The sequence below is a fragment of the Rutidosis leptorrhynchoides genome, chromosome 11 (assembly GCF_046630445.1).
Source record: "Rutidosis leptorrhynchoides isolate AG116_Rl617_1_P2 chromosome 11, CSIRO_AGI_Rlap_v1, whole genome shotgun sequence".
NCBI classification, from domain to species: Eukaryota; Viridiplantae; Streptophyta; class Magnoliopsida; order Asterales; family Asteraceae; genus Rutidosis; species Rutidosis leptorrhynchoides.
In genome coordinates this window covers 102,752,998-102,766,764 of record NC_092343.1, presented here as the reverse complement: position 1 = coordinate 102,766,764, position 13,767 = coordinate 102,752,998, and the positions used below count along the sequence as shown (strand labels likewise).

The following is a 13,767-nucleotide window of genomic DNA, read 5'->3' as shown; positions in this document are numbered from 1 at the left end:
TTTTTGACGCGCTTTTTCTATTTCATTTCTACGCTCTAGTTTTATGACATAGATTTTTATCTTCTTCAAAATTTCGACGAAAAATTATTTTAAGCGATTAAATTGATAGACATCCAAAATTTTCTAGTTCGTAGTAATAGTTGGATTTGTTAGTGGCGAGTTATGGGCTTCCGATTTAAAGGGTCCTGGCTACCTGCTGCATCTATTGGCTATTCGAAACGTAGGCAAAATCAGAAAAGTCTATTAATTTGATAACTTATATAATTTTTATCATTATAACCAATAGGATATTCAGTGAATGCACCGAGCAAAACGTTCACCACCTTTCATACGTTCACCACCTGTAACTAGATCAAGACATCTAGCCAATATTGGCATCGTTGATTTTTCTTTAGAATCATCATCTAGTCGAACGAGTACTCCAATTCAAATTTTCGATAATCCATTCTTTGAACCCGACCTCACAATTGAGAACCCGGAGGATATTCAATGACAATTCAGAGATCCTGAACCACTAATCATTACTCCTGAACCACAAATCATTCAACCAGAGGTTGTCTGTGATGACCCGGGAATTTCCGATCAGATTTAAACTTTAATCTTTATATGATTCCGACACGATAAGCAAAGTTTGTAATGTTGAGTCACGAAAATTTTGGAACTATGTTTATATAATCAATTACCCTTTGATTGTGCTCGATGATTCACGAACTATTATCTATAGATAAATATGTATATATATGTAAATGTAAGAATGTATTAGAAGTAATGAAACATAATTTAAAATGAAATACAATTTAATTAATTGAGTTGAATATGTAAAGTAGTATATAAAATAATGAGTTACTATTAAAATAAATATCTATATATATACATATGAATTTATACATGATGTTGTATGAATATACAAAATGTATAAATATTAAATATTAAGTATATGTTCTTATATCATATTAAAAATAAAGACTAAGTACAAGTTAAAATATTAAAGTTATATATTACTAACCTTATTTTAATTATAAATGTTAATATTAATATTTGTATTACTAATATTATTATATAAAATATAAAATTTTGATATGTATAAGTTATCATATTATTAATTATTATGATTATAATCTTTAAACTTAATAAAATTCTCATTTTTTATGATTATTAGTACCAATATTGTTATTATTATAATTAATATACTTATTAGGATTATTGATATTATTATCATTATTATTAATTTATTTATATTAATTCCATTATTATTAAAAATTAAGAATTTAATATAAAGTTTGTATAATTAATATTAGTATTGAGGATACAGATATAGCTAAAATTGACATGTTGTTATATAAATACAGAAATATTTAATTTCATATATATAAAGATACATATACAGATATATATGTATATACATATATAAATACGACTGTATATATATATATATATGGGTAAATCACGTATTCAATGTTATATCCTAATCAATCTGTATATGATTGGTACTTCTGTCCCAAATTGATTTCCAAATTGAATCCCATCACAGTATGAGAATAAATTCCGTTAGCAGTCGACATCTGCTCTTAATCTTTTTATTTTTTTATTAGATAGTTTTGTCCTTGAGAATATTACCTTGTCGACCTGTAAGAGTATTATAATGGATCAATTGCAGTCTTAAATAATGCATACGACCCTCTACCATCAACATTATCATTTATAAAATTTCAATTACTTCAGCGAGATCAGAAAAAGAATAAACGAGCAGGAACTACTCTGCACGACCAAAGTTTTGTCAAAAGGTTGAATTCAAATTATTTTTTGAAATGTAAAAATGCAATCTTGTTGGTATTATGTCACTCAAACTATCTGGAAAAGATAAGCTTCCAATTCTTTATAATGAATCCGAATTGTTGAGTCAAAGTTCCAATTTGAAAAAGTCAACGATTGTTCTTCAATAAAATTCGAGTTATTTGTTATGTTTTAAGCTTAATTGAAGGTTCAGAAAGTTTCCTGGAACAATTTAAAAGTTATTTCATTCAGGAATATTTGTCTAAAACGTCCTAGAATTTGAAAGTCGATATGGATCATCGTGTTCATCAGAAACCTGTTACAACTTTTCTTTTCTTTTTATATTTTCTCGATTTTAATTAATTTCAAACCCAGACAGTTAGTTTCTGTTTCAGTTATAATTAATTTTCAAACTTTAATTTAAACCTTAAACTGTGATTGTTAAATCGTCTGTCTGTTTTAAATGGTGAAGAAGACGAATACGGTTTCTGTTATAAAAGAAATTAAAATGGGCTTTATTCAGAGAAAACAGAAACAGATGTATGGTTAGAGGAGTTTGAGTGTGTGCGAGAGGTTAAGGGTTCGAAACCGGGCATGGGCAACGTTTTTTATTGTTTCTTGAGGTAGTCTTTTTATTTACTTATTTTCAGTATTATTATTATTATTGTTATTAGTACACTTATCATTATTGTTATTAATATCATGAAGTATTAGAATTATTATTATTAATTAGTATTATTAATAATTAGTATTATTATTAAATGTAATTATTATTATCATTAAATGTAATTATTATTATCATTATCCTAAATATTATCATTTACTTAGTTAATATTAATAGAACAAGTATTATTATTGTTATTATGATTACGATTAAGATTGTTGTTATTATTATTATTTAATATTATTATTATTATTATTATTATTATTATTATTATTATTATTATTATTATTATTATTATTATCTATATCAAACTCAATAAATGTGGTTTATTTAAAAATCTTATAATTATCAGTATTATCAATATAGGTATTACTACTATCGATATGATTATGATTAATATTATTATTATTATTATTATTATTATTATTATTATTATTATTATTATTATTATTATTATTATTATTATTATGAGAATGATACAAATTATTATAATTTTCATTAATATTAGTACATGTATCATTTTATAATTATTAGTATTATTAACATTGACACAAGTATTATTATTATTATTAATATTATCATTTTCATTAATATGATTATCATTAATGAGCACTGTTATTATTAAAAATTAATATGATTACTACTAAATGTATCATTACCTTAAATCTATATATATAATTTTTTTAAGAAACTATTATTAATATTATCATTATTATTAGTAGTATGAAAATTATTATTATTATCATTAAAGTTATTCTAGTGTTATTATAACTAACATTGTGTAAACAAAAAAAAGAGTAATCATATAAAAATATAATTAACACCCATAAATCAAATATACTAATATTATTATTTATCTAAAATATACGAAATGAAAATATAATAAAATATATAAGTTATTAATATAAAAATGATATAATTAATAAAGTAAATATATATACTTATTCGATTACAGTTATGTGTATTAATAAATATACAAATGATATAGGTTCGTGAATCCCAGGCCAACCCTACGTTGTTCAATATCGTCATATGTATTTTTACTACAAAATACAGTATGGTGAGTTTCATTTGCCCTTTTACTCTTTACATTTTTGGGCTGAGAATACATGCAAATGCTTTATTAACTGTTTTACAATATTTATATGTGTGAGTTTCATTTACCCGTTTTACTCTTTACATTTTTGGGCTGAGAATACATGCAAATGCTTTATTAACTGTTTTACAATATCTATATGCGTGAGTTTCATTTGCTCCCTTTTTAAATGCTTTTGCAATATATATTTTTGGGACTGAGAATGCATGTGCTTTTATAAATGTTTTACGGAATAGACACAAGTAATCGAAACTACATTATATGGTTGAATGATCGAAATCGAATATGCCCCTTTTTATTAAGTCTGGTAATCTAAGAATTAGGGAACAGACACCCTAATTGACGCGAACTCTAAAGATAGATCTATTGGGCCCAACAAGCCCCATCCAAAGTACCGGATGCTTTAGTACTTCGAAATTTATATCATGTCCGAAGGAGGATCCCGGAATTATGGGGATATTCTTATATGCATATTGTGAATGTCGGTTACCAGGTGTTCAATCCATATGAATGATATTTTTGTCTCTATGCACGGGACATATGTTTATGAGAAATGAAAATCTTGTGGTCTATTAAAATTATGAAATGATTATGTATGTTAAACTAATGAACTCACCAACCTTTTAGTTGACACTTGAAAGCATATTTATTCTCAGGTACGAAAGAAATCTTCCGCTGTGCATTTGCTCATTTTAGAAACATTACTTGGAGTCATTCATGGCATATTTCAAAAGAAATTATTCGAGTCGTCGAGTTCATCAAGATTATTATTAAGTCAATTATAATTGGATATATTCTGAAATGGTATGCATGCCGTCAATTTTCGTTGAAAAGAAAGATTGTCTTTTAAAATTGAATGTAATGTTTGTAAAATGCATCATATAGAGGTCAAATACCTCGCGATGTAATCAACTGTTGTGAATCATTTATAATCGATATGGACTTCATCCGGATGGATTAGGACGGGTCATTTCAGTTGTTATCAGAGCAGTGGTCTTAGTGAACCAGGTCTGCATTAGTGTGTCTAACTGATAAGTCGTTAGGATGCATTAGTGAGTCTGGACTCCGACTGTGTCTGCATGTCAAAAGTTTTGCTTATCATTTAGTGTCAAAAATTATTTGCTTATCATCCTTAAAGTCTAGACACGTCTTACTGCCTCTATTGCATAGACAGTGTATAGATAAATTCATATCTTAGTGTATCTGCTAATTCATATCTTAGCGTATCTGTTATTGTTACCTTTGCCTGACAGCTTCCATAGATTCCTCCGTAACTTATGGGATTTTAGTATTATATATGCATATGTAAATTATGTATTGCAAGGTACTAATCTACATCCTATAATCTATTTCTTATCGAAAAATCCTTGAGGTGAATCCCTCAACTAGTTCGAGTCCCTTAGATTTCGATAACTATTCCGATAGTCATTCCGACAGTTATTCCGACATGGATATTCACCTAAGCTCCGAAAGCGGTGTCACCAGAATGAATCAATCAATCATCCATCCCCAATTCATCTGATGGGTTCGTAGTCGACTTAATCAATGGAGACGCGAAGAAGGCGATCCCTTCCACCAACCGAATTTACCTTTTGGCGAAGAACCTGAAGCACTTACCGGCGAACCTGTTCGTAACACCATTTCACCCTCATTTCCCAAATATCTCGCCACGATTATATCATAACTTAGATTCTAAACTTTATTCATCCGCTCGTTCTGACGGACAATCATCCCGGAGTAATCGAAGAAGTCAACGAGCTTCGCGCTTGAGTAATCAATTTGGAGAACATGGTGCAAAACTTACCAGCTTCAGCAACATCACCGACACCAACCGTACCATCAGTAACAGCACCTGTATCATCAACAATCCTTGACTCAATATCACATTCAGTACCTCGAGTACAATCATCGTTCTACGTATCGTTCTACATCGATTATCTTCATCCTTCATGTCGATTATGTAATCTCTAATTTTTTAGAGATTATGTATTCTAGTTATAATGGTAAATCAAATGAGTTTAATATCATATTAACTCATTAAATCCATGATTACATCTGAAGAAAATATATATATGTATATATGTTTTCATAAAGATTGTAATTAAAAATTCTTTTGTGCAAACTGTTAATGGTGAAAATATTTTAACAGGTAGGTAATACCCGAGGAATATTTAAATTTCACTTTAATAAGTTACACTGTACATTCTTCGAAGCTGATTCAACAGTCATTACTATCCTACTTACATCCACAGACATACGTATTCGTTCACCACAGAATAACCATTTTCCTTCAATTTCATATTTGAATTTTGACCTATCAGAATCTGACAAGTGGCATAATGAGGAAACATTGGACAAAATAAAAATTTGTTAGAAACAAACAAATTAACTATAAGAAATTTTGTTAAGAATCCACGCTAACAAAATCCTAGCTAACTGTTTCTAGCTAATTGTGGACTAATCAACTGAGGACTACCAACAATGGACAATTAAAATGAATTAAAATATTGATTTTAACATATGAAACTAAATAATTCTTCAAGTTTGCCACTTGATTTCATATTAGACCTCATTGTATCTTGACAATTACAATATGCGTTCAAACCTTTCATGATTCTTGAAAACACCTCAATCAAGAGGATGAACCAACCGCACTTCATCTACGGAGGGAAAGATTTATGCATTTAGTTATGCACCTGGAAACTCTCGGCAACTGAGTAAAAGTTTAACACGTAGCCGCGTCAGATCCTTTGGCATTTATTAGCAAAAATAACTTTGCGATTTTTTTTTTCAAAGTAGCAAATTTTGTCACAGCTTCAGCAAATCAACTTCGACTTTTCGTTCGAAACAACCTTATTATCACCTTGATTATTATGTATGTTCTTTTATTGTTACCGGGGAACCTTCCATATTTTACCATATTACTAGCAGACGTACCAGCAACCTCGTTGCTTCTTGGTTTAAATCTCTCCGATAAATCATTATATTTCTTCATTGAAACCCTATCATATACTCATCCGCATCTTGTAACGAGAACTGCCATAACAATTACCGGGAATCAGCAATCAGTACCTTGAAAACTCACAGCATATCTACATCAACAGTTATATATAAGACATTTATCTCTTAGAATTATGATCTCTCATTCTGAAATTCTGAAAAGCACTCAGTCACGAATCAATACTCTGAATGTTGAAAAAGCTGAATGAAGCAGCAGAAACTGTAGATAATCGTAAACGACCATAATCATCGAAAGTTTGATGATAAAGAATAGTATGTTGGAAAAGCTCAGAAAAGTTGGAACTGGAAAACGGATTGAGCTAACCATGAAGGAGATCAATGACAAATACAAGGACCATACCATATATTCAAAGAATCCAGGTAATTCTGGATCCGATGAAACCTTCAATGAATATCTTGCTCTGTACTCATATTAAAATCTTGCGGAAAATCTTTCTCCATCAACCATCGAACTTAGAAATTCCAAAATATTATCATCAATATCTTCGATATTTCTGAGGATATTTTCATAAATATTCTCGTCCAAAATTATATACCTCTTCGTGCTTCCTGTGTATCATTATATTGGAGACATTCAAGAGAAAATTTAGTACCGAAAAGCAGATTATGCGAAACTATGAAGAAAGCCGTGGACAAATCACAAAGAATAAGTTTGACTTCAAAGAAACCGAATGATTCAATGTCTGCTAAGGTCTTTAGTGAATATCTTGCTCATTACTCTAAACCCTTGCAAACAATAGTTCTATCATCCTCTGATCTTAGATATTTCGAGATATTATCGTATCTTTCATTATAAACATCCTCCATATTTCTGGAGATATTTTTATAACTATTCTTAAATGAAATCATTGATCTCTTCGTACTATCAGTGTTACATCATATAGAAACTGTTAGTTTCTATATTCTGTAAACTTTCGAGCTTAAAATATGAAAGTTATTGAAGTAATGTTGGGAACTGATGCATGAGTTAGTATAATATAATGACACTTGATCAACGTGATTATATTACAGTAAGTCATGCTGAGTTTCTAATGGAACGTGATGATTCACAGAACATACCATCATCATGTGCCATTTACACGACTCTTACAATCTACCTAATCTCCAAACATATTAAGAACATATCTCCTTGATGGTTCTATTTCTTTGAATATTCTAGTAATTTTCCAAATCAAGATCGTGCCATTGCGATTTCTTTCTTAGAACATTAACTATGTTCATTTCAAAATTTATACCTATGAATTCCGAACCATTATTCGCTTGACTCGAAGTCGGGAAGAGGAGACAAAAGTATGGAACTCTTAAATATAAAAGAAAATATAAAGCTCGACAACAACACGTAAATTACAAACCGTGCTTATCAATACGTATTGCCACGTAAAGGCACAGGAAAATTAATAACACTATAACCCCAAGATAATAGTAGATGTAAATAAAATCCTCCGGTGGTAGATGAAAGAGAAGAATGACATATATGAAAGTTAGAAGTATATCAAGGATCAAAACGGGATGGAGCATATTGATGAATGCTTTAAAGTATGAGTTGAGGGAGAAAGAATAGAAGATGTGGGTTGTAAGGAAACGATGGGGGTGGATTTATAGTAAAATATCCGACAGAACAATCAAAACAGATGATCGCATTTAAAGCGGATCCTAATTCCCTTGATTACCGAAGAATCAAATCTTATTACGAAAATTTTCTCCGAATCTCTTGAAATTGGAAATCAATCCTATCTACGTCAAAAGATATGACGAATCTGCATTTACTCATTTCCCTCTCTTGCGATAGCTTCACTTATACTCCTCGCGTAATCAAATTGTTTTATCTATATTACTCAATGATGATAAAACTCTAGTTACCAACTCATATTCGTCATGAAAATGTTTTTATAGTTAGACATGACGACCGCGATCAAATTTCGGGACGAAATTTCTTTAACGGGTAGGTACTGTGATGACCCGGGAATTTCCGATCAGATTTAAACTTTAATCTTTATATGATTCCGACACGATAAGCAAAGTTTGTAATGTTGAGTCTCGAAAATTTTGGAACTATGTTTATATAATCAATTACCCTTTGATTGTGCTCGATGATTCACGAACTATTATCTATAGATAAATATGTATATATATGTAAATGTAAGAATGTATTAGAAGTAATGAAACATAATTTAAAATGAAATACAATTTAATTAATTGAGTTGAATATGTAAAGTAGTATATAAAATAATGAGTTACTATTAAAATAAATATCTATATATATACATATGAATTTATACATGATGTTGTATGAATATACAAAATGTATAAATATTAAATATTAAGTATATGTTCTTATATCATATTAAAAATAAAGACTAAGTACAAGTTAAAATATTAAAGTTATATATTACTAACCTTATTTTAATTATAAATGTTAATATTAATATTTGTATTACTAATATTATTATATAAAATATAAAATTTTGATATGTATAAGTTATCATATTATTAATTATTATGATTATAATCTTTAAACTTAATAAAATTCTCATTTTTTTATGATTATTAGTACCAATATTGTTATTATTATAATTAATATACTTATTAGGATTATTGATATTATTATCATTATTATTAATTTATTCATATTAATTCCATTATTATTAAAAATTAAGAATTTAATATAAAGTTTGTATAATTAATATTAGTATTGAGGATACAATATAGCTAAAATTGACATGCTGTTATATAAATACAGAAATATTTAATTACATATATATAAAGATACATATACAGATATATATGTATATACATATATAAATACGACTGTATATATATATAAATATGGGTAAATCACGTATTCAATGTTATATCCTAATCAATCTGTATATGATTGGTACTTCTGTCCCAAATTGATTTCCAAATCGAATCCCATCACAGTATGAGAATAAATTCCGTTAGCAGTCGACATCTGCTCTTAATATTTTTATTTTTTTATTAGATAGTTTTGTCCTTGAGAATATTATCTTGTCGACCTGTAAGAGTATTATAATGGATCAATTGCAGTCTTAAATAATGCATACGACCCTCTACCATCAACATTATCATTTATAAAATTTCAATTACTTCAGCGAGATCAGAAAAAGAATAAACGAGCAGGAACTACTCTGCACGACCAAAGTTTTGTCAAAAGGTTGAATTCAAATTATTTTTTGAAATGTAAAAATGCAATCTTGTTGGTATTATGTCACTCAAACTATCTGGAAAAGATAAGCTTCCAATTCTTTATAATGAATCCGAATTGTTGAGTCAAAGTTCCAATTTGAAAAAGTCAACGATTGTTCTTCAATAAAGTTCGAGTTATTTGTTATGTTTAAGTTTAATTGAAGGTTCAGAAAGTTTCCTGGAACAATTTAAAAGTTATTTCATTCAGTAATATTTGTCTAAAACGTCCTAGAATTTGAAAGTCGATATGGAGTCATCGTGTTCATTAGAAACCTGTTACAGCTTTTCTTTTCTTTTTTTATATATTTTCTCGATTTTAATTAATTTTAAACCCAGACAGTTAGTTTTTGTTTCAGTTATAATTAATTTTCAAACTTTAGTTCAAACCTTAAACTGTGATTGTTAAATCGTCTATCTGTTTTAAATGGTGAAGAAGACGAATACGGTTTCTGTTATAAAAGAAATTAAAATGGGCTTTATTCAGAGAAAACAGAAACAGATGTATGGTTAGAGGAGTTTGAGTGTGTGCGAGAGGTTAAGGGTTCGAAACCGGGCATGGGCAACGTTTTTTATTGTTTCTTGAGGTAGTCTTTTTATTTACTTATTTTCAGTATTATTATTATTATTGTTATTAGTACACTTATCATTATTGTTATTAATATCATGAAGTATTAGAATTATTATTATTAATTAGTATTATTAATAATTAGTATTATTATTAAATGTAATTATTATTATCATTAAATGTAATTATTATTATCATTATCCTAAATATTATCATTTACTTAGTTAATATTAATAGAACAAGTATTATTATTGTTATTATGATTACGATTAAGATTGTTGTTATTATTATTATTTAATATTATTATTATTATCTATATCAAACTCAATAAATGTGGTTTATTTAAAAATCTTATAATTATTAGTATTATCAATATAGGTATTACTACTATCGATATGATTATGATTAATATTATTATTATTATTATTATTATTATTATTATTATTATTATTATGAGAATGATACAAATTATTATAATTTTCATTAATATTAGTACATGTATCATTTTATAATTATTAGTATTATTAACATTGACACAAGTATTATTATTATTATTAATATTATCATTTTCATTAATATGATTATCATTAATGAGCACTGTTATTATTAAAAATTAATATGATTACTACTAAATGTATCATTACCTTAAATCTATATATATAATTTTTTTAAGAAACTATTATTAATATTATCATTATTATTAGTAGTATGAAAATTATTATTATTATCATTAAAGTTATTCTAGTGTTATTATAACTAACATTGTGTAAACAAAAAAAGAGTAATCATATAAAAATATAATTAACACCCATAAATCAAATATACTAATATTAATATTTATCTAAAATATACGAAATGAAAATATAATAAAATATATAAGTTATTAATATAAAAATGATATAATTAATAAAGTAAATATATATACTTATTCGATTACAGTTATGTGTATTAATAAATATACAAATGATATAGGTTCGTGAATCCGAGGCCAACCCTGCGTTGTTCAATATCGTCATATGTATTTTTACTACAAAATATAGTATGGTGAGTTTCATTTGCCCTTTTACTCTTTACATTTTTGGGCTGAGAATACATGCAAATGCTTTATTAACTGTTTTACAATATTTATATGCGTGAGTTTCATTTAGCCGTTTTACTCTTTACATTTTTGGGCTGAGGATACATGCAAATGCTTTATTAACTGTTTTACAATATCTATATGCGTGAGTTTCATTTGCTCCCTTTTTAAATGCTTTTGCAATATATATTTTTGGGACTGAAAATGCATGCGCTTTTATAAATGTTTTACGGAATAGACACAAGTAATCGAAACTACATTATATGGTTGAATGATCGAAATCGAATATGCCCCTTTTTATTAAGTCTGGTAATCTAAGAATTAGGGAACGGACACCCTAATTGACGCGAACTCTAAAGATAGATCTATTGGGCCCAACAAGCCCCATCCAAAGTACCGGATGCTTTAGTACTTCGAAATTTATATCATGTCCGAAGGAGGATCCCGGAATGATGGGGATATTCTTATATGCATATTGTGAATGTCAGTTACCAGGTGTTCAATCCATATGAATGATATTTTTGTCTCTATGCATGGGACATATGTTTATGAGAAATGAAAATCTTGTGGTCTATTAAAATTATGAAATGATTATTTATGTTAAACTAATGAACTCACCAACCTTTTGGTTGACACTTGAAAGCATATTTATTCTCAGGTACGAAAGAAATCTACCGCTGTGCATTTGCTCATTTTAGAAACATTACTTGGAGTCATTCATGGCATATTTCAAAAGACATTATTCGAGTCGTCGAGTTCATCAAGATTATTATTAAGTCAATTATAGTTGGATATATTCTGAAATGGTATGCATGCCGTCAATTTTCATTGAAAAGAAAGATTGTATTTTAAAATTGAATGTAATGTTTATAAAATGTATCTTATAGAGGTCAAATACCTCGCGATGTAATCAACTGTTGTGAATCGTTTATAATCGATATGGACTTCGTCCGGATGGATTAGGACGGGTCATTTCAGTGTCGAGGAAGAAACCATTAAATCAGAATCCTCTAGTGATTCAGATTCAACAAATTCAATCATGAAAAATCAGGAACCTTTAAGTATGGAAGACCGAATGAGAGCTACACGCACTGGCCAAGGTCATGCCATTACTCAACCATACATTAATGCACCAGATTATGAAATCAAAGGACAAATCCTACACATGGTAACTAATCAATGCCAATTTAGTGGTACACAAAAAGAAGATCCAAACGAACATCTTCGAACTTTTAATAGGATCTGTACTCTATTTAAAATCAGAGAAGTTGAGGATGAACAGATCTATCTCATGTTATTTCCCTAGACTTTAAAGGGAGAAGCCAAAGATTAGTTGGAATCGTTACCCGAAGGAGCGATTGATACATGGGATGTTTTAGTTGAGAAATTTCTTAAAAGATTCTTTCCGGCATCTAAAGCCGTGAGACTTCAAGGAGAAATTGTTACGTTCGCGCAAAAGCTAAATGAAACATTATATGAAGCGTGGACAAGATTCGGAAAGTTGTTGAGAGGATGTCCTCATCACGGTTTAGACACTTATCAAATAGTACAAATATTCTACCAAGGTGTCGATGTTGCTACATGAAAAGACATCGACACAGCAGCTGGTGGTTCCATTATGAAAAAAACCACAACTGAAGCTCACAAAATTATTGATAACACAGCCTCCCACTCACATGAGTGGCATCAAGATAAAGATATTTTTCGTTCATCTAAAGCGGCTAGAGCCGATTCTAGCCATGACTTTGATTCCATTTCCGCAAAGTTAGATGCTTTCGAGCGACGAATGAAAAAGATGACTAAAGATATTCACGCAATACGAATTAGTTGTGAGCAATGTGGAGGACCACATTTGACAAAAGATTGTCTCAGTATTGAACAAACAATAGAACAAAGAGAGAATGTTTCATACATGAACCAAAGGCCTGGAAATAATTATCAAAATAATTATCAACCGCCAAGACTAAACTACAATTAAAATCAGAATTATAACCGAAATATTCCATACAACAACCAACAAGGTCCTATCAATCAACAAGATCTAATAATACTTACAACCAGCAAAGACCTATTTTTCCAAATAAACCACCACAAACCGATGATAAAAATCCAAATTTAGAAGATATGATGTCGAAGCTAGTTGAATCTCAAACGCAGTTTTTCACATCTCAGAAACAAACTAATGAACAAAATGCTCAAGCATTTAGAAATCAACAAGCTTCTATACAAAATCTGGAACAAGAATTGAGCAACCTAGCAAGGTTGATAAGTGAAAGAAAATCGGGGAGTCTACCTAGCAATACAAATGCTAACCCTCGAAATGAAACAGCTAAAGCCATTACCACAAGAAGTGGTAGAATATT

At 28.8% G+C, this 13,767-nt stretch overlaps 1 non-coding gene across 1 annotated transcript; it reads right to left on the bottom strand.

The window, feature by feature from the left end:
* Positions 1-12,827: 12,827 nt before the first annotated feature.
* Positions 12,828-12,934, bottom strand: LOC139879020 (small nucleolar RNA R71). Its single transcript, XR_011769876.1, has one exon. It is a non-coding gene; the product is annotated as a small nucleolar RNA R71 (small nucleolar RNA).
* Positions 12,935-13,767: the final 833 nt, after the last annotated feature.